Here is a 23,154-nt window from a genome sequence, read left to right as displayed (position 1 = left end):
AAAGTTTGATGAGTTTCCAACTGAAAGCTGTCGAGTTGAGCAGAAAGCCTGTGTTCACAGTTTATGAGGGGTGCCATTTGGTAACCTGAAGGTGGAGGATGTGAAGCGGACAGCGGAGGATGGCGGTGGGGCCAGGGGCCGGGGCTCACCAGCTGCTTTCTTGATGGGCTCTTTGTCAAAGACTCTCTTCTAAGGAACGTGACTCCATGCGACTGGCTGTAGGTCTTAGAGTAAATATTTCATTAGTCATGATGGGTTTTGAAAACTTAAAGCTGTGAAGGACACATTGGAATCTCTGTGATTTATGATAAAGCTGAAGGAAACTTGATCCTTCCAGTGCCGCCATATGTAGCTGTGTGGAATGTGCAAATGAATTGAACTGGCAAACCCCACAGATTTTGTTTCTTGATTAAAAAAAGTCTTAAGTCAGATCAGCTAACAGGCAATCTGAAACAGGGACTTAGCAGTGCAGCTGTTTTAGATGAAATTCCTTCCAAATGCTTCTTTCTCCCTTCCCCCTTCTGTAGATATTTTTTGGCAAGGACTCAGAAAAGAGAAGTCTTCCAAATTTTCTTGGTTCTGCACATCAATGATTAAAAAAATTAAAACCTAGAGTAGCCGTGTAATTCCATATGTTACTCCTCTATCAGTTTGCTCTTGGAGGATAGATAATGTGTCTTGGCCATTCTAGCACACCCACCTAATCTTATGCTCTGTGCATATTAATTCTGTCTGACACATATAAAGCATTTAGCACAAAATCTCAATAAAATGAATAATTGCACTTTTTAGTATATTATTAAATGTAATTATTACACTTATCTAGAAAGTCAGAGGAAGTATTAGATTTTTTTCTTCTGTAAAATGGACATTAAATGACTCAAAGAAATTGACTTGTCAAACTTTATATAGCAGTTAGATGACTAAGCCAGTTAGAACCCAAGCCTCTTGATTTTTTTCTCCATTCTTTTTTCAACTACACCATGTTGATACTGCATAATAAGTGTTTCATATTCCCTGAATGAATGTATGAATGAAGCTTCTTGTTAGTTGTCTTTGTTATTGGATAATACAGTTTAGTGAACAGAACATATTTTAAACTCTAAATTTTAGATTGGCATTCTTGTTCTAAAGCAATAGTGGTTCTTTGATTCTGGTCTTTAGTGACCCTTGAGCAGATTGAACTGGCCAAAGAGGAAGAAAGTGATTCACAGGTATGATTAGGTCATTTGAACAAGGACTAGCCCACAATGATAGGTGCTGGGAGATGGTCAGACTCAGGGAGCTAAATTTTCTGCTGTGTGTGGCATAGATCCACATTCCTTTATCCAAAATTCTTGGGCAAAAATTTAAAATATTTTATATTTTGGAAAGAAAATACAATGCATATTTTGTATTTTATATATATATGCAGACATTTAGTAGCACCACATAATAAATGTTAATATTTCTGCAGTGAAATGAATATTCTTTCTTAGTAGAAAAAAGTCTATTAATAGTCTCACATCAAATTTTGTCACCCAATGAGCTTTGAAGCCAAATGTACCAAAATATATACAATTTCTGAGTTTTTAGTTTTGGAATCTGGAGAAGAGATTGTGGACTTAAATTTCAGCGACAAGGCTGGTCATATATAGACTTCTTTTTTCTTTTTTTTGAGAAAGGTAAGACTTTCTTTGAGTGACAACCATTTGTAAAGCAAGCAAGTAAGTACACATGACTTTTCTCTGCCTTGTGTCAATAGGAAAAAAAAAAGATTTCTCTGCTAGATGGAAGTGGCACCTGTATCATACTCATTTCTCCACTAAATCTCTACCAGAATATCCTATCTTTTGCGAAGGAGCACATCTATCTTAAAGCTTTTTAATGCCCATTTGAGTGAGCTCTGTAAGTAAGAGGTATTTCTAGAGAAATCTACATTTCATTTTTATTGTATGCCAATCAGATATCTTCCTTGACATATCTCAGTTGAATAAACACAATCTTCAGTTAAGTTTTTCTCCATCTCTGAGCTCAGGAACCAAAGGCCCAATTAATAGCTACTGCTTTTTTGACCCCTAACTGTCATATTCCCTTAAGAGAGACCCAGTGCAGAAAAGGACCAATACAGAAACAGTACAAATGCTGTAGGTCCCGCAGCAGCCATCAGTTCAACTCTGAAGATTAGAATGGGGATGAGATGCTTTAAAATAAGTACTCTTCATAGATCCTTCCTCTTAAAATCTGAACCCAAATTTCGTCCATGTCATTTTCAAAGTTGAAAGAGAGGTATTTTCTTAAATTGCATTTTATTTTTCTGGGAACATGTGCCCTGCTGGTTTCATCTTGTGTGTAAATGAGCTCCAATAGCAACAATTTCTGTCATCCTTTTCACTGATCTGGAATCCAAGTTACCACAGAGCCTCTTGAGAAAATGTGTGGTAGAAAGAACTGTGGATCCTGTGAATTGTGAGTCCTGCATTGCTTTAGGTCAACCCAAGATCCCAGCCAATGACACTATTTCCAACAACCCAAATGTCTCTGTGTAAATCACATATATAAGGCTGTCCCCATGAATGTGCAGCTTCAGATAAAAGTGGGCAAAAAAAAGAAAAAATCAGTTTTTTCTATAGAACTGAGCCTGGAATGGCTATGAAAGCAAATGACATTAATAAGAAATTAGCTGCAGATAAAGAACAAAATGGCTGTTTATGTTTCATGTTATCTGAGATCTCCAATTACGAGAGTTAGCAAAATGAGATTAAGTCACTCAGGAAGGGAAGAAAAACCTATCAGCTATCTATCGCATCCCTAGCCTAAGCCTGCACTAAAGTCATGTTGGCGGGTGCACACAAATGTGTTCTCATTTTATCATTACAATAATCCTATTGCAATAGCCTCCTAACTCATCTTCCTCTCTTCCATCCTTCCGTATACCTAGCAGCTACAGTGATTAGTTTACAAACAGAAATCAGATCGTATTGCTCACCTATTTGAAATTCTTTGGTGGCTTCCCATCTCACTTTGGAAATACACAGAATCCTTAACTTGCACACAAGGCTCCATATGAGCTGGCTGGGGTCTGTCTCTGAAGCATCATCAGGTGTCACTTACTCCCATTCACGATGCACTCAACATACCGGCTTTCTTCCAGTTCTTTGCACAATGACTTTCTTTCTTGCCTCCAGGCCTTTGCATATGCCGTCTAAAATGCCCTTATTCCAACTTGCTGGCCTTCAGGTTTCAACTTAAATGTCAAACCTTCAAGGAAATTTCACCTGGTTTCACAGACTTGATTTCTCATATTTTTTCATGACATGTATTTTCCTTTGACATAATTTTCTTCTGGTTTTAGTTGTATGATCATTGGTGTGATTGTGAATTGTTTCCCCCATAAATGTCTAAGCTTGTTAAGACCTGGAATTGTGTCTGCTTATTTCTTACTCTATTTCTAATGCCTAGAAAATCTCCTGGAACATATAAACCACTCAATAAATAGTTAAATAAGAGACAGATGTCATTTTTATCATACATATCTTCTCTTATTGAAGATTTGCTCACTTGTTAAGTGAGTCACTCACCCTGTACTACCTGATCAGTTCTCTGAGAGGTAAATTGGGAACAATCACAGATCTCTAATCAGTGACAGCTACAGGCAGAGGAGTATCACCAAGAAGCAGGAAAAGGCCTAGGGGAGGGGTGAGAGCATCCAGTTTTCCTCCAGGCTCTTTCCTTAATCGGTGGCTTTTCACAAGTTAACTTATTTTGATGTTTATCACACTTCTCATTTGTAAAATGTGATAATAATATCTCCTCCACCTCTTTATAAAATTTTATGAAAATCAGAAGTAAGGTGATGAAAATGAGAGTTGCCTGAAACATGCTATATAATTTAATCATGCAGTAAATTTCTCTTTTTTTATTCAAGTATAGTCAATTTACATTGTTGTGTTAATTTCTGGTGTACAGCATAGCAATTCATATATATATATAAATTCCTTTTCATATTCTTTTTCATTATAGGCCCTTACAAGGTATTAAATCTAGTTTGCTGTCTTTATACAGTAGGACCATGTCGTTTATTTTATATATAGTAGTTAATATCTGCAAATCTCAAACTCCCAATTGATCTCTCCCCAACCCCTTTTCCCTCCTGGTAACCATAAGTTTGTTTTCTATGTCTGTGAGTCTGTCTCTGTTTTGTAAGTAAGTACGTTTGTGTCCCTTTAAGATTCCACATATAAGTGATAGTAAATTTCTTAATTAATGTCATGTTTCCATATATGCTTCTAATCTAAATCAAGCTGTACTGAAGGGAAAGGGATGTAGTTTTCCAAATATACCTCCAAAATAGCAAGAGAATTATAATAAATAATAACAGAAATTCCTTGAATTATATCTAGCTTTCTAAAACACAGAAGACAACATTAATCTGAAATTCCTGGATCTGAAAAAAGAAGTCGCCGTACCTGAGTGGTTATGTAGAAGTAGGCTGTACCAGATAAATTACCATATGCCTCATTGAACAACTGCTTAAAACAAGACAGTTCTAACTGACAAAAGCAGATGTAGACAATAAAAATGATCCTGGGAAGTTAATTTAGAAGCAGGCTTGATGCCCTTCTAGATTCAACAAAAATCTTAGACCAAAATATTTTGGTTTCCATTATTTAAAGGGAATAGGAAGGAAGGAAGAAGACTGAAACAATGATTAATTCTTAGCCCTTTGAGGACTTGATGTTTTATCTTGGAATTATAGGGAAACTGGTCTGCCGATCATTTCTGACTGGACATTTGTCTTCACTGTCTACTCAACCATGGTTCGGTGCTTAAATTCATGAGCGTGTGCGTGTGTGTGTGTGTGCGTGTGCTTGTATGTTTTAAGAGGAGTGGTATGGTACTTCAAACAAATAAGCCTGCAGCCGCCAGCAGCTGTTCCTGATTTCTTTTAATAATCCATGACAAAAATATTGAGTGTATAGTAATGCAAACAGCCAAACAATGAAATGAAAACAAGCAGAAGAAATCATTTGCTCTAACTCCTTCCATTTTATTTGAATACACTGAGTGGGTTGAGATGTTGAAATAACTGTTTATGAGATTGTTGACACAGTGGTGGCACCAGTCGTGTGTGTGTGTGTGTGTGTGTGTGTGAGAGAGAGAGGGAGAGGGAGGTCCATTTTGTGGCTGAAGAATGAGAAGTCAGTGCAGCCACTTTTGTTCTATACCTCGCAGATCTTTCTGCCTTGCTAATTTGTCCTTACTTCTTTCTCCTTTGTGTAATCCTCTGATTCTTTGATTATCTAACTCAGCCAGACTTTAGGGAACCACTTCAGATGAAAAGTGTGTAGATGAGTTTAAATATATATATTATCTTAACGGCTGGTACCAGAATTCCTCGTAAATTAGGAACTCTTGTCAGGAAAAAGACTCACCAGTGCCACACGCTCTGGACAGACCGGTCTTTCTCTGGTTCCTTGAACAGACTACTTTCTTTCTTGCGTGAGGACTTTTGCATGTGCTGTTTGTTGGGGCTAGAAGGTGACACTATGAGGGCAAGAAATAGCATTGGAAAAGGAAATGGAAGAAATAGATACAACATTTTACACTCACAATGTGTAGAGAATCGTGCACTTAAGATTCATGTATTTCATTTTCTGTGCATTAATTTCCAGGGGCTATTGTAACAAATGATCACAAACTGGGAAGTTTAAAACAACATAAATTATTCTTTCACAGTTCTGGAGGCCTGAGGTCTGAAAGCATAGTGTGAGCAGGCCATGCTCCTCCGAAGACTCTGGGGGTGGATCCTTACTTCGCCTCCTCCAGCTCCTGTGGACTCTAGATGCTCTTTGGCTTGTGGACACATCACTCCAACCTCTGCCTCTGTGGTCACATTGCCTCCTCCTCTTTGTGTTTCCTTCTCTAAACTGTCTTTTGTAAGGACTCTTGTCATTGGATTTAGAGACTCTCTGAATAATTCAGGGTAATTTCCTTATCTCAGAATCTTTAATTAAATCACATCTGCAAAGACCTTTGTTCCAAATAAGGTAACATTTACAAATTCCAGGGATTAGGATTTCAGAATTTTAGATGGTCATTATTCCACTAACTTCGTCAAATTGCTTGCAGAATGTTGAACTAAGTCGTGTCAACAGTTTCTTTTTAAAAATTCTTTGGGTTACTCCCACATTGTAATTTTTTGTTTCTGTAGTTTTACATTCTTCATTTTTTCGTGACTAGGTTAACTAATATCTTGAAACTTTACAGACTTTTCAAAGAAATAACTTATCAATTTGGTTATTAATTTTATAACTGTTACCTAATTATTTTTAATACACTTTTTTGCATTTATCTTATTAATTAATTATTTCTGCTTTCATCTGGTTTGTTTTGGGTTTTTCCTAGCTTTTTTATTTGTGTGTTTGATTCATCTATTTATATTCTTTCTTGTTGATTGGCCTAAGCTTTTAGTGCTAGGTATTTTCTTGCAAGAACCACTTTACCTAAATCCAAAATTCTAATACATACTTGAATCTTTGACCTGAGAATTTTTTAAGAGGATTTCTTCTGATTTAGAGGTGGTGTGGTATTTTTGTTTGTTTCTGATTTCTGCATTAATTTTAGTACTATTACATAGCTGTCAGAGAATATTGTCTCTGTTATTATTTTATGAATTTATCAGATTTTCTTTGTGGCCAAATTTTTTTATTCTTCTCAGGGTACCCCCAAATATGTTCTGTGTTCAGGATTGAAAATCAAGTAGAGTTATCTTATTAATTCTGTTATTTATGTCTCCTGTATCCTTAATTGTTTTCTAAACTTGCTCAAGCACAGAATGTTAGTAAATCAGAGTCTGTTTCTCCTACTGTGATTCTTCTTATTTTTCTTTGGAGTTCCTGTACTATTTGCTTTATGATTATTAATGCTAGATTACTTAGTATATGAATACCCATAACTGCTAAATACTATAAATTTTATCCTTTACCTAAGTTGCCCATAATTCTATTACTAGTACATTTTCCTCTAAATTCATTCTTTCTAGGACTATGACCCCTACTTTTCTACCTGTTTGTATTTTCCTCATATGCATTTCCCCTTATTTTAATTTTCAACCTTTCTGAATCATTTGACGCATCTATTATATAAACATGTAATTGAGTTTAGCTTTGTAGCTCTAATAAAACATGTTTTCTTTTTAGTAGGCAAATCTATCAATTAATATGTTTATTAATATGAAAATAACATTTGATCTTAGGTGTGTGTAATATTCGACATCATCATTTCTGGTTTTATTCTTCCTTTGTATGGTTTTCTATAAGATCTGTATTTCCATTGCTGTGTGTATATCTATATTCTTGAAATGTGAAAGTTTTCATGTTTATTCTGTATGATTGCCATATATAGCTTTGTACAACGTCCTTAATCCTCTATTCCTTTTGAGTCTCTATTAATTCCCTCCTACAAACAATGACAGAATAGGTGTTGCTCTGTTTCCTAGGCCCTTCTCCTAGCACCATCCAATTTCTGGATGACTATTTGTCTTTAAATATTCTTCATCCCTTGTAACTCAACTGTGCAGACTTAAATAACTTTGCTCACCCATACTTCACATGCTGAAGTTTGTCCTGGGAGCCTTTCCAGCCTTTTCAGGTTCAGTAGGCCTCCTTGACTTTGAGGGAGGCCCTGAAGCAGAAGAGCAAAGAGCCTGCACCAAGCTGTCCACGCAGCTGCGCTGGAGTCTGAGGTGGATCCAGGGATGGGACTTGAGCACCAAAAGCACCTGTTCCAGTATCTCGGGAAGGGTGGGTGTTAATTCACGCAGTGTCGGTTGAGCATTGATATCATGCTTGAGCCTCAGGTTGCATCACCTTGTGACACCAGCAAGTGTGGGAAAGGCTGTGAAAAAGGCTGATAGGTTCACACAGTCTAGCTTTTAGGCTTATCTTCTCTTTTGTGTTCTGAGCAACAGCTACTGTTGTCGCTATTCTTGTTCCCATGAGAACAAACACAGGCCGTGTGACTTGGAAAGGGAGCACCCTAGTGCCTGATGAGCAGGCTGCCTTTGAAGACAGACTAGATCCAGTCCAAGAAACACAAGTCACAAAATATTATATTTGTGGTTATCAAAGTAGTAGGTCAATTATGGCCTCACAAATCAGGCTTTAAAAAAAGTCATACAAAGTGGATTTCTCCATGCTTTTTCCTGGGCTGAAATATGTGAGATGAAACACATCAATTTCTTGGCTTGCTTAGATATATATGTTTTTCTAGTTTGCAGTTATTAAGCTCACAGGCTCTTGGGCATCACATCCCGGATTAAAATTCTGCCTTCATCACATACTAATCATGTGACCTTGGGCAAATTACTGAACGTTTCTGTGACTCAATTTTCTTCCTCTGTTAAATAGGAGCAATAATAGTACCTATTTCTTAGGGTTGACAAATAAATTAAATAAGATGATACATACAAAGTGTTTTAGAACAAAGTCTGCTTCATAGTAAACACTGTAGAAGTATTGCTTCTTATCATTATTATTGCTGGTACATTCCCCAGATTGAGAGCTCCTTTGTGTGGTGTCTGTAACGCCTTTCTAAAACTTCCCTTACTTACAGCTTCTTGTGCAATGCCTGCCTTATCTTGCTAGACTGTATACTCCATGGGAACAGGGACCTTACCCCAGCTCCTGGTGAACAGAGTGGAACACAGTATAGAATTTGTTGCATAAATGGATGCATGAACCAGTGAATCATCCAATCAGTACTGCTCATTTAGGTCCCTTTATGTGTCAGTTTTCTAAAGTAAAGCATGTATTTTGAACTCACTCATTATAGAGAAGGACTAATTTCTGGTATAAGCTTTTTAAAACTATACTTACATTTACCCTTTGGTGGAGAGAGATGAATCAGACTGATAGATCAACACAACCCGTAACTCTCCTCCTCTCCCTAACCACCAAACATGCGTCACTTAAATCACCCAGATACCCCCATATTTTTTCTCATTGAATTATCCAGATAGCATGACCATCAGGGAAAATCTTCAAGAGTCCCCATTCTGCTCCCTACCCGCATCCTCCTCCTAGCCTCCTGGGAATTAGTCACCAGTTGCTCCACTGCCGTATGGGTATAGAGATGGGTCAGTTTCACACTCCGCTGTTACGGATAATCGCTTATTTTAAGAATTTCCCCTTCTTTGTAAAAGTTTGTGTTCTAAAATCCAGAATTGGTAAGCTTCAAAATGAACACAGAGACATTCACCCAAAGAGTTTTGATTTCCAGGGAACTGAGATATTTGAGTGCAAGCACTGTGACGAGGCAGCTTTGGATGAGCTGAAATTGCCCTTTTCCAGAAGCTCAGGATCTGTTCCAAGTACAGGGAAACATTCCACATTCAGTTGACACATTAAGGTTAATACTCATGGGCTGCATGCCTGATACCAGGCTGTGAAGAGGGGACGGGGTGGAAGGATTCTAACATTTATCAAATCACAGTCATGCCAAGGGCACCATCTCACTTAATCCTCACAACTATCCTTTGAATCTTATACTTAACCTCATTTAGGTGGGAGGGAACCAAGATTCAGAGAACTGAAATTACTTGATCAGAGTCTAGAGAAAAAAAAATAGCTGATCTTTGACTATTCCTTCCACTGCCATTGGCTCCTCCCAAGCCTCAGTGACATAATTTTGGTTCTCTTCCTCATTCTTCCCCTTCTCTGCAGTAATACGTACCACAAGGTACACTGCCTTTGCTGTGTCTGTGGCGCCTTCAACCTGACCCACCCCAGACATTGGTCTTTCTGTCTCTGTCCTACCTGGGGGCCTACTCAGGTGCAAAGTAACTTACAGAAAGTAATTAATGGCTTATTTTGGAGCTTGCATTTTATTGAGCATGTAAACTCCAGGATATGAAACTTATTCTTTCTTAACTTTCTTAACTTCGTCATTTTCTGCTGGAGTTCTCCAAATTCTCTTTTTTTGTTTCTCTGTCTCCCTTGCTGACTCATCTGAATCCTTATGCTCCCTTATCCTGCCCTTATCCTCCTTTGTCAGCTACACAATGTTCTCGTCTTAACCAAGTTCATGCTTTTATGACTTTCACTATCATTTCTATTCACAAAGAATCACGCCTCTATTTCTGACCTCTGTGTTGAGCTCAAGACTTGCCTTCCCAAAACCCAGCTGGACATCCAATAAATGCTTGCTCAGGTTTGGACATGTTGATTTTGAGATTCTGGCCTAAGACCCATTTGAAGACTTTTAATTCATCTCTGTATTTGTTCATCTTAAAGTGGATGCCAAGCTAATACCTCTAAATCAATGAGCCCAGTCTTGCCTTTCTTCCCTAGCTTGATGAATGTTATCACTCATCCACCCAAACGCAGAGCCTCACCTTTGTCTTTCTTTTTCCCTAAAACACCCACATCTATTAGGTCACCAAAATTTGTGCATTCTGCTCTACCATATTCAGCCCCCTTTTTTATTGGTCCTTTGTGTGGATCCTAGCTAATCTTCACCGTATGCCCGACCCCTTCTACATCCTTCTAACTAGACTTCATCCCCCTATGTCTTTCTACAAGTTCATTAACACTGACATCAGATTTATTTTTCTAAATCACACATCTGATCTTTTTCTCATTTACCCCAAACATCTAGTTTCACTCCATTGCCTACAGAATAACAATACAAATCCTGAGTAGGCATTTTAGGCCCTACAGGGAATCAGCTTAGCCTACTTTTCTCACCAGCCCTAACCCCAGTGCACTGCACTGGAGCCATGCCAGACCAGCAGCAGCGCTGAAGACCCCACCCTCTTCCACTTCTGTGCCTTTGCCAAGGGTGTGCTCCCACACTTGGGATGGCCTTCCTTCCTCACTCCATCACACTCACCCCAAATCTATCATACCCCAATCCTCTCAGTCAGAAGCCATTAGCCAAATATAACTGCTAAAATTTAAGGTAACAAAAATTAAAGAAAAAGTAAAAATTTGGTTCTTCAGTCACACTAGAAATATTTCAGGTGCTCGATAGCCACAGTCAAATATTGCAAGTGGTTACTATAATAGATAGCGCTGATGCAGAACATTTCCATCATCACTGAGAGTTCTTTTCTTAAGTGCTGTTCTAGTCCCCCCCCCCCCTTTGTAGAATGTCCGGGATAATGCATTCCCCCTTACGGGAAGTTTCTGCTTCTCTTGTGGTGTTTTTGGTCTTTATTTATTTTCATTTGCTTCTGCAAACATCGGCTCTGGTGTTTGGGCTGTGTCAGAGTGAATAAGTGGCAAAGGATTTTCCTAATACCTTTTATAACCTGGCTTGATTTCTTCCAGGTTTTCAGAATTTTTTTCAATCCAATTTCTTCTCAGCTGAGGTCATGAAAAAAATGACTCCGTAGCATATGGTATTTTCCTTAAGTGCAAATCCATTACACATCTTAGTTATGAACCTATATGGCTCCCACTTCACTTATTCTGCCTTGGTCATCAGCATGAGCCTGTAAAAGTCAAATTTTGCCCACAAATGGAAGTAATAGCAAAGAGATTTAGGACAACTTGGTCCACTTAGGAAGGTGGGAAGGAGAGGCTTCATCACCCTTTTCACTAAACAGAAACACACACACTCATACACACACACACACACTCACACTCCTTAGCGCTACATGTTATTTCTTGAAAATGAGGACATAAGGTAAGAGCTACAAAGTACTTTATGGTTAAGATCTCTTGTCCGTTGTACATTTTTTAAAAAATTCTTTTTACGGAGGTACTGGGGCTTGAACCCAGGACCTCACGCATGCTAAGCACACTGTCTGTCACTGAGCTATACCCCAACCCCTGTCAGTGTACATTCTGAGTAGATATTCTCTCTAACCTAGTGTATGGGAAGCCTGAACTTGTTTTCAGAACAATGAAGTAATCACTTCTATCTGTGTACTCCTTCTATGTTCTATACATAGTTCAAATATTGTTGCACACATTGTATTTGTTTGCAAAGTCATCTTTGCATATAAATCTCCCTGACCATGCTGTGATTACTCAAGGCAGGAGAGCCCACTCATCTTTTTATCCCCAGGAATATAGTATAATGCTTGGCCAGTATTAGAAGGGCTGGTACATTTGATCCATTCCTCGAATCTTCAGTAGTCCTACCTCCCATATCCCCAGCCACATTCCCCATCCACCCTCACCAGCTCTCCCTCATCACAATGTTTCAGGGTAAAAAGATTCCTAGGAGCAATATACGAACCTTCTCTCTTTCCAGTGGTGGGCAACTCTTTCCTGTGCCGAATATACTCATGATTACCACTCACTCCCAGTGTAATTGTTCAACAAGCCAGTAAAGGACAATGAAGAAATCTGGAATCCTGAGGGGCTCCCTGGGCATCTTCTTGCTTGGGAATTGGCTGGAGTAAAATTGGATTAGACTCTCAAATGGCTTGTATGCAAGACAAAAAAAAAAAAAAAAAAAAAAACCTAGCTCTTTCCTAAACTCCAAGAGGTTAACTAAGCAGGTCAGTGCTTCAGATTTAGCCCAACGCAAAATTAAGATTTTTTCCGAAAGATTTTCTCTTTTTAGCACCCTTTTCTTGATACACAAACCTTTGATCAGACTACAATTTTTAACTGATTATAGCTCTTGAAAACTCAAAATCTTTAAAGACCCACTGCATTGTTAATAATGATGAGGTAGGCCAGTGCGCTGCTACTCAGACAGCTGGGGTAAACTCAGGTCCTGTTCACAGCAGCCCACCCCGCCAGTCACCCCGATAAGGTTGAGAAAAATCCTGAGGACAAAAATAATTCATTTAGCTTTGAGATCACAGTCTAAAAGCCATGAAAAGAATTTCACATTTTCCTCCAGAAAGGAAAGAATTATAGTCTGCTCAGTCTCCAATCAAGCTTTTTTATGACATATGGAACAGCTAAGTTATTTTTTTCCATAGAGGCCAGCTTTCATTAATCAAGTTTTTCAACTCCTATAGAAGAAGTCCCTGACACATAACTTAAACAAGTGGTTAAATTGAAAATACGATGTGGTTTTTATTTAGTTAATCAATGATTTAATGGCATAAGCTGGATTTTTTAGGACTATATTTATTTTCAGTCTTCTTTATGAACAGAATTAAATCTATCACATGCCCAAAGTGAGTACACAAAATTGATCATTTAAAAGACCCCCAAAAAAAGAAAAAAAAAAGGTGGGAATCAATTAAAATGCCAGCACAAAGACAGCTACTGATGTTAGAAAGCTCCAGGAAGTTTGTATATCACATGGAGATTTTCCTCAAAAACTTCCTTTTAAAAGGAAGATATTGATTTTTTTTTTTTGGACAAAAGGAAATATATTTTCCCCAGGCCTATCCTAAGCATTCTAAAGTTATCTGATTTATTCTTTTTTAAATATTCTTTCCTTGGTCTGTTAACATAGCCTGTCTCTGTAACTCATAAATAATACACAAAAGTATGTTGCAAATGTCTGCTGAGACCAAGAAAATGCTTCCCTGTATTAGCTTTGTTCTCTTTGTTCTTAGTTGTTTGTGACTGCCCTTCCTCCTTTCATGCATACAGCATAATATAAAAAAGTACCAAAATAATAAAGCTGCAGCAGAGGATGGAGGATAAAGAAGAAGATCTACATCTCAGCAAAAGGCCTGTGGGCTATGCATTTTTATTAAGCCCATGTCTGGTCTTCATTGCACAGTTTGGGGTGCAATTTCATCACGCACAGTTTTATCAAGCAAGACACTGTGTCTCTGCAGTTTGGACACAGGGAGGCTGGTCACACTACGGTGCCGAGGAAAAGTCACATCACATGTCTTTGATGCTGATTCGTATATTTAATATTCAAATTGACATCCTTAAAGCTCTGGCTGTATTCTGTACAGAATGTACTGGAAGCTAAATGCCTAGTGGGAAGTGCCTTGACAGGCAACTAAAGAATTGACATTGGAAGCGTACACTTTGAAGCATTAAATGATTGTGAACAGCAGATAAGCATTCAGACTTGAGAGTCCATTCTCCTTTTAAATGGCATATAGATGCTGATAGTAGTCGATCAAGGTTATGTTTTTACACATTTGGCGTCTGTCTTAAACTACAGCATATAAATGCTCCAGACAATGCATGCTTAAAATTGACAGTTACACAGAATTTGGAGACGGAGAGTAGTGATTGTGCAACTAGATTACAGAGGTCGGCCACATTCCAAAGAATTCACATTTGCTCAGCATCTGGGATAGTTTAAAGCTTATAGAAAATGGGAATGGATGTTGACAAAGGTAGAATAATATACATCAAGTTCAAAGATAATACAAACAAACCCATATAACCAGTGACATTTTATGTGAAGGGAGGCCTTTAACCAAAATAGTGAGAGGCAAGTCTGCACACCTCTTTGGGAGTCTAGACATTTGGGAGGAAGGAAACTAGCCAAATGTTCTGAACCCCTCTTTCTTGCGCTGACTGAGTTTGGCTGCAGTGGCTCAGCCAGTCTTAAACGAAACAACTCACCTTCCTCCTCTTCTTCCTCCACTGCTACATAAGTCTCGGAGTTAATAGTTTGGGTCAGAGGAGTTACAGACAACATTTGAGCCATGTACAAATGCCAGAAATTGTCCAGTGATTTCGAACCTTAGCTAAGTGTTTCCTTCTTTTAGAGGCACCCTGTTTTTCCCAAGCTATCAGCCTTCAGCTGCTCAAACCAGACATCTGTAGTGGAGACAGCTGACCTCCACCAGCGAAGCCCCTCATGCCTTAATAATGAGTGCATTTGAAAGTAGGGGCTCATCCTAAGTCTCTCTAAAATCTTTGTTGACTTCGCCATAGGAATATAAAACTAACTTCTAGTGGAAAGAAGATGCAGGACATTTCTGGCTTCTTCTTTCCTTACCAGGCATTTGGACAATTGGTGATAATTAATTGTTTGATGATGTCTATACTTGGGCCAGTCCAAAGTCATGTCTCTAGGGTCATCTTTATGAGAGGGTCAAAAACTGAATTTGGGTCTTGAAAAGGAAAGTGATTCTATGCACATATTACAAAGGGAATGTAAGAACCTACTATTATTTAATTATTTAATTAAATTGAAATAAAATAGGATAAAAATTTTAAGTGGTAGTTTTAAATCCACCTACTACCACCAAGTACTCCAAGAATCTTCCAGGATAGTGTCTACTGAGCGGAGGGCAAGATCAACAAATAAGAAGGGAAAAGGTTGCCGCAGGGAGTCATACACTCAGAATTATATTTTGGCTAGGGTTGGGTACAGGTGTCTCTGCCAATGAGGGACTTTTTGTAAGATGGCACTTACTTACTGAAATCAATTCTGTAAGATTAAGGATGTGCCTCAAGCACATAACTTCCTGTAATCAAACGTGTATAATATTAGTTTCTTCAGTATCACTATTTGGAGCTTCATGTTTCATGAATTTATTATGCCCAGTTGAACAATATCATCACTGTAGACATACAGAGAATACCCATTAAGAACAAATTCTATTTATGAGTCTACATTCACATGACTCTGAATTCATCAAAGGGATGCTTGGCCAACCTCTGGCATTGCAGAATCTTTCTTATCCCCTACCTGGGGAGCCAGGCTGTCTAGGGCCAAAGCCTGGCTCTCCTGCTATTACCAGTAGTAGTCTAGTGTGGGACTGTATTTGTCAGGGTTCTCCAGAAAAACAGAGCCAGTAGGAAGTGGATAGATAGATAGAAAGAGATTTTTTATGAAGTATTAGCTCAAAAGATTTTAGAGGCTTGGTGAGTCCAAAATCTGATAAGGGAGGCTGGCAAGCTAGAGACTCGGGAAGGAATTGCAGTTCAAGACCAAAGGCAGTCTGCTGGCGAGCCAAGAAGAGCCTGTGTTGCAAATGAAGCCTGAAGTTGGTCTGCTGGCAACCGGGACTTCCAGAAGATCTTCAGCTGATTGGATGATGCCCACCCACAGAATGGAGGGTAATCTGCCTCATTCAAAATCCACCATTTAAGTATAAATCTTACCCAAAAACACCCTCACAGAAACATCCAGAATAATGTGGGACCACAGTAGTGACCCAGCCAAGCTGACCAAGTCCGATGGGTTCTATGTATTTTCACCCTAGGATACAATGATTTCTTTCCTTAACATAATGATGTAAGTTTGTATAATCAATAGCAACATCCATATGTGTGTATTTCTACATAATACAAATAAACAGCACAGTGACCTTGGAAAAGTTACTTAACCTTTTGGTGCCTCAGTATACTTTCCTATAAAATGGGATTAAAATACGGTACATGTTTCATAGGTTGATTGTGACAATTAAATGGGTTCACTTTTACATGAAGCGCTTAGAACAATTCCTAGCATACAGGACACAGTAAACACTTTATTACAGATCACCAGAATAGAAAGGAACTCTCGAGCTATCAAGTCCACTCTGAGATCCAGAGAAGTGAAAGGACTCGCCCAAAATTGCAGAGTAAATTGACATCAGAGATGAGATTAGAATTCTAATGCCCCAAATCCCAGTCTGTTGACTATTGTAGAAAGCTTTGCTGCTGCCTCCCTTGACTGGGCAAGTACAACAGTATATCAGGTACAGTGTATTACTGCTAAAGTTTAAAATCCTTTAGCTTTTGAGATGTTTTAAAAATAAGTACTTGGTAATCACTATTGTAGAAATATATGCTTGATTATTTATATTTACAGATTATTAGGGGAAAAAATACCTCTCTTGTGCACTGAATGACTCATTAAACCTGAAATTCCTTTGTGCTTCTGCTGTTCCACATTAGTCATTCGATTCCCGTGAGACAAACTGAGCTAGTACTAACACCTGGTATTTCCACAGAACTCCCCTTTAAGCTTCAGTGAGAGTCAAGGTACAGCTACTTGGAAAGACTGGCATAATTTGAGTGGTTTTGTTTTTTCTTTTTTGAAGAAGTAGACCTGCCTCCATTCCAAGCCTGCTGAGAAAAGCTATGTCTGCAGAACCTTGTCTTCCTTCTCATCCGAAAGTTTACTTTATCTGAGATTCTAGATCAGTGTCTCTCAGAGTGAGTTCTGCCAAGATCACCTGGATTATAATTACCCAGAGAGCTTGATTAAAAAGTACATATAATTGATCAACACTATGGAACCACTGAATTTGAATGGCTAGGATTAGGGTCCAGGAAAATGCATTTTTTACACCTTCCTTAGGTTGATTCCTATGTCACGGAAGCTTGAGGATTGCTGCTCTAGATTATCATGATCTTCCTAATAAACACTGCATCATGGAATTTTAGAGCCGTAATGATGTCCTTCAAAGTTTCTAGGTTGATCCATCTCTACTTGTTTAATGTTGCATTATAGATTCCTTCTAGCTGAAAACAGTTTGGTTTTTCTGCATTAATGAAGTGTAGCTGTGCTTATATAGTATTTCCTGATTTGAGCTGCTGGGTTAGTAATTATTGTTAGCTCTGCCTCATAGAAGCTCCAGGAAAAGTATTGCTTGTTTTTAATGCTGACTGTTAACATTCATGGTTTGTTACATTTAGTGCCACATTTTTAATCATCTGGTATAAAAGTTTCCGTTTTCAAAGCACATTAAATCTCAACTATATTCTGGATTGAAGTCAGTCGCATTTTTAAGAAAAGATTTAACAAATACCTATTTTTGGAAGAATGGCTTGTATCATGTAGAAATACACATATATGGATCTTGCTACTGATTATATAAACTTATGTTATTATATCAGGGAAAGAAATCATTGCATCCTAATGTAGAATTACACAGAACCCACTGGACTTGGTTCCTGACTCCTGTCTGACCAATTACCATTGACAATACTAAGATCAAGAACAATTTTTAACATTTGGTGAATGTTTATTACATGGCAGGAGCATATGTTAAGTATATTTATGAATCGTTTTATTTAATCTTTCAACAACTCTATAAATTAGATAACTTTATTTATCTCCGTCTTAGAAGAGAAACTGGAACTTAGAGAGGTCATGTCTCTTTCGCATAATCACATAGCTTGTCAGGGCAAGAGAAAAGATTTGAACATGAGTCAGTTGAATTGCAAACTCCATGTTTTAACCCTGCCTCTCAGTAGACTAACATCCTGCTTCTGCTTTGTTCTGTCTGACTTATTCATAAAAAGACATACAAAGAGAAACAGATTTGACCGTTGAGAATAGTATCAGTCTCAGGGGATTTTTAACATGCTACCAATCTAAACTGGAAGGGCACCATTGTCATTGTACTGCACAAGAGTATGGCAGCCCTGCCTGGGACCCAGCTGAACTGAGCTTTAGAATAAGCTCTGTTGTTCCTTAAATATGTCGCTTGATTCAAGTTCTTTAATTTCTTTGAACTCCATTGAGTCCATTGGTCATACATCAGTCCAGGGGGCTGGAATCTCATCACCTCAAGCTGTGAGATACTGTGCTTTTGTATATTTTCATAAAACTTTAAAACCAGCAGGGATTAGCTGGTCAGAAATCATTCGGTTGTAGGGAATAGATACCCACTCCAGCTTGTTTAGGTTAAGAAAATTTAGTATAAAGAGTATAGTTCATCTCACAGAAACAAAGTTTAAGGGATATAGCCAGACTTCATAAGAAACGAGCACTTGTCTCCTGTCTTTTTTCTGCATGGGGCCAGGCAAGCTCCATCTCTGTGTGTTGCTACATTGCTTTTCTCCACCTCTGCTGATTGGCTTCCTTTCCTCATTTTCTGGTGGCCAATCGGGGTTGTGCAGTATGGCAGCACCCAACATTGACTGACTTCAGTCTCTGGGTATAAATTTCAAATTTCAGGATGAGTGTGGGTGACGTGTCCACTATTGATTGAATTATCTGGGCCAAACCAATAGCATGGGATTATTTGATACTTGTCTACTCAAGGAAATTATTTCATTTGTGGAGAGAATATACATCCTTTGTGAGAAATTAAGACTGAATCTCTAATGGATAGCATAGACATGGCTTGCCCTGGGATTTTCAACTGCATTTTTGAGTTACTTTCCCTCATTCCAATTTTTTATCTTTTGATCCTATTTTGTTCTTTCTTTCTCAGGGCCCTCAAGTTGCCCTCCACCCCAGTCTTTTCAGGTCTCCCTTGCTTCTTTCCTTCCTCTGTTTAAAATTTCTTATTTCTTTGAGGTGTTGCAGGCAAGATTTCAAGGTAGCCGCAAAGCAATTCTAATCAATTCCTACCTAGAGTTAATTATTATTTACTGAGTGATTATTTTGTGCCAAAGACAGTGCTAATAAGCCCTTCACATACGTTATTTTTACTCCTCACTGTAGGCTAACAGAATAAACATTATTGACGTATGTTCTGATCTGAGAAAACTGAAGTTCTCTGTAGTTAAGTAGCTTATGCAAGCTCCACCACTAGTAAATGTGAGACCTGGGATACAAATTCAGCCTCCAGAGCTTGAACCATTGGGCTGTGGCTGCTGTGGTCACATGACGTGTTATGCAAGGGTGTGCTGCAGCTGTCTCACGCTAACCCACGAGACCCAGGGGTTAAGTTTTTGAGACTTCTGAGAGCTGATTATTAAATACAGCCATTGTGAAAATTTAAATTATAAAAATGTACAATGAAAGAAGTTACATTAAGCAATGATACTAAATACTCAAGCTCATCATTTTCTGATTATTTTATGAGGTTTTACCATTATATAAACACTTTAGTTTATTTACACCTATTGTATGTGTATGATGGAAATATTATACAATTTATGTGCACATCTCTTCCCAGCTCTGTGTCTGTGAATGTCGTGTTGGTGGCTTGAAATCAGACATTGTAAGAGTATTTATACCACAGAAACTGACAAAAGCCCCATCTAAATGCATTCATATTTTTAAAAAAACGAATAAACAGACAGCTGTTTAGCCTACACAAAATCCATCTGAAGGCTGAATTTGGCCTATGGGCCCCTAGTGTTTGACCTCTGCTTTTAAAAAATGCATCTCCAATGGATGAATCTTCAGCTGACCAGCCAGAGCATTCTCTGGACAGTAGGTATCTGACACAGCCACACATCTGGTCAATCATGATTGTCTTCCGGAACCACCAATATCTTGTTGTCCAGGCAAAAAAGAAGGAATCAAATTAGCCCTAGCCAATGGTTGTCTGTTGCCTAAACTGAGGACCCTTCAAGACCTGGTTGAGCTTTCCTGTCCTGCACAGCCAGGTATTTTTATTGGCAGATGTGGAACCACCGCAGTCTCTGCAGAGACCTGGCTTTGATCCCTGACCGCACCAGTGAGCAAGGAGTAGCTGACCAGAGGTTGAATTGAAGTGTAGCGGCATTTCTTATGCATACTGCTTTTGCATCTGTTTTAAGCTTTGTTTATTCATTAGTTTTTCTTTCTAGGTTGGTGGGAAGCCAAAAAGATGAGGGTCTTGCAGCTGGAGAAGATGAATCTGTGATGGAGTATGTGGGTGGTCATTTAATGTTGTTCTCTGGGCTGGAACGATGCTGGTTTCTCATGTTGTCTGTGGAAGTAGCAATTATCCCTCCCTCTTTGACTGAAGTGGTTATTTTTGGTAGAAAGCTATTAAGTCTTTTGACTAAGAACTAAGAACATTTGGGGTATCCTGTGGTTGGTTAGCTATGTTTAGATCACTTGGACAAATCTCTCAGCCTTTCCATTTCTCTTTTGTTAAATAGAGAATGATAGAGTGGCTCATCAATACCTAAGACAATGGAAACAAAAAGGTTTTAAAATTTTTTGAACTTCTAGAATATCATTCAGTTCTTCAGTGTAAATTCTTATATTATTATTTATTTAAACAATTGCCCCAGTTACCACTAATGTATTCTGTGCTTTGGACACTGCTTTATATCCATAATGTATCCAAATGTATTTAGTGCAGCAACCATACTCTTAGTTTCCAAAACATTCTTATGTTCTGATTATCTGTCTCAGTTCAATTACAGTATATTATTTGAGGCTATGGGTCTTTGGAGTGTTTCTTTTCTGTGGATTTCTAAAAAGTCTCTTCCCTTCACCTTGCCATCTGAGTTTAATCAGCAAACAGACTGTATTGAATACTTTATATTTTCTCATTATAAGGTCAATATAATTTGCTGTGAGGAAGACTTCGAAGGCGTCTTTAAATTCTAGTCCTACAGAGTCAACTGCAACAGTTTACATAAAAAGACAATTATGCCCCTGCCCCAAAATCTTTGTATAAGCATCGTCAAGTAATGAGATAGACTATAAACATAAATGAGAAGAATCTCTCTTCACTATTCACTTAATCAACTCCCTGGAATAGCTTCAGCTCTCCATTCACTCAGTCAACTACATTGTCATAGCATGCTGCCTGCCCAGAGCCCTCAAGAAGTCTCAGCTTTCACAGTTGAGTGCTATGATGCCCAAACATGTTTGTTCCAAATATATCAGTGGTACTTGTTATTAAAGTCACATAGTTAAATCAATGAAATATGGGGCATAAAGAGAGGAGGATTTTGTATGAAAACTAAATTGATAGCTTTATGAAGACTTAAATATGAATGGTTAGAAACAGTCACTAACAGATTAAGTATTGCAAGGAAACGTAAAAGATTGGGGGGGGAATCACAAAAATTCAGGCAGATTTTGCACTCATGATACTTGGAAGGTCCTTGCTCCACTTTAAAGAAAACAAAGTTGGGAATCATAGAGGGAGGATGCATTATGGATGTGTTGCATGCAAGAAAGATGCTGTAAAATTCCTATTGGCAGACTCAAAACTGAAGAAGAAAAATTAAAGAAGCTTGATGAGTTACTCTACAGTTTTGTAATATTTTATAGTAGAATATTTATGAAATGTATGATTTTTTTCCCTTAGCATTTTTTCATTGTTGTTATTGTTGCTGTTGTTGATTTGACCAATCAACTACTGCTCTTGGTCTCATCAGATTAGAGAACTTCTACTATATTGAAAATTTGGAAATTTGGGGAAAGAAGAAATTATTGGTTTTGAAATAGTCAGGAGATAGATCTACAATGATTGGTATGATTTTATCACTGTAGAGGAGCAAAGCAACATTCTTAGGTGGAGAGCAAACACACAAAGGATTGGAGAATGCAAAATTCAGGACATGAAAGGTACAGTCCATGTAGAAGAGTAAAGAGAGGGAAGAAAAGGCTCAGAAAAAAGTGTTTGGGATGATCTCAGGGAAGCTATAGGATCTGATATTAGGTAGTAGGTAATGTTGAGCCTCTGACTAATTTTGTTCAGGACAGTGAAATTACAGGAGAAATGTTTTAAGGAGATGTTTCTGGTAACATTGCACAGGAGGAAGTGAATCCTCAATGGCAAGTGTATTTTTTGTGGAGTGCAAGCTCAGACAACTGGTGGTGTTTGCCTTGGGCGCTGTGATGAGGAGCACAAGACTGAGGCTGTCCTCAATGAGCAGAATGTGGTTTTCTATTAGTGATGTCTGATGCGAGCAAGGGAAAGGAGGTTGCAGCTTCTGTGCCATACATTTGTTCGCCCTGGGTCAGATTAAGGGTCAAGATAGTGGAAATAGTTGTGCCACTGCAGTAGCTTGAGAAACAGTAAAGGAAGATATGAAAGGTATTTGAAAATAAATACTAATGTGATTCTATGGATAAAATTATCTTACAAATGGAATTTTTAATTTTTTTGGTGTCAAGTGAGGTTCTTTGCCTTATTTTTGATATAAGGAAATCATCATACAGTCATAAGGAGCTGAGGACATAGAGTAAGATAGAATTCTGTTAAAAATCTAGACCTGCCATTTGCTAGCTAAATAATATAATAAATCTCATGAACTCTTTGACAACGTATTAACTTGCTCATAGGGATCCAAAGTATTAAAATTACTGCAAGCATTTAAAGCAGTAACATACTGTCTATCACAGAGTTCTCAAGAAATGGTGTTCGTTATGTTTAGAGGTAGGCCAAGGAAAATCTGGCTTTAAAAATATTTCACGGACTTCTGTCTAATTAAGTACTGGTTTAAAAATAAAAATCCATGAAATTATTGCTCGACAAGTTGGGATTTTCAGGCCTCTTAGTACCAAAATAAAACTGAACTGACTCTAGATAAAAAAAAAAATTAGAATCCATATTTCCAGGCCTTTGGAAAAGAGACACCAATATTTGTTTTTCCATAAGAAACCAGAAATTATAAAATCCCTTTCTGTCTGGACCACTGTGCACTCACCATTTAT

This window comes from Vicugna pacos, chromosome 5 (genome assembly GCF_048564905.1).
Source record: "Vicugna pacos chromosome 5, VicPac4, whole genome shotgun sequence".
Lineage (NCBI taxonomy): Eukaryota > Metazoa > Chordata > Mammalia > Artiodactyla > Camelidae > Vicugna > Vicugna pacos.
This window is presented reverse-complemented; position numbering follows the sequence as displayed.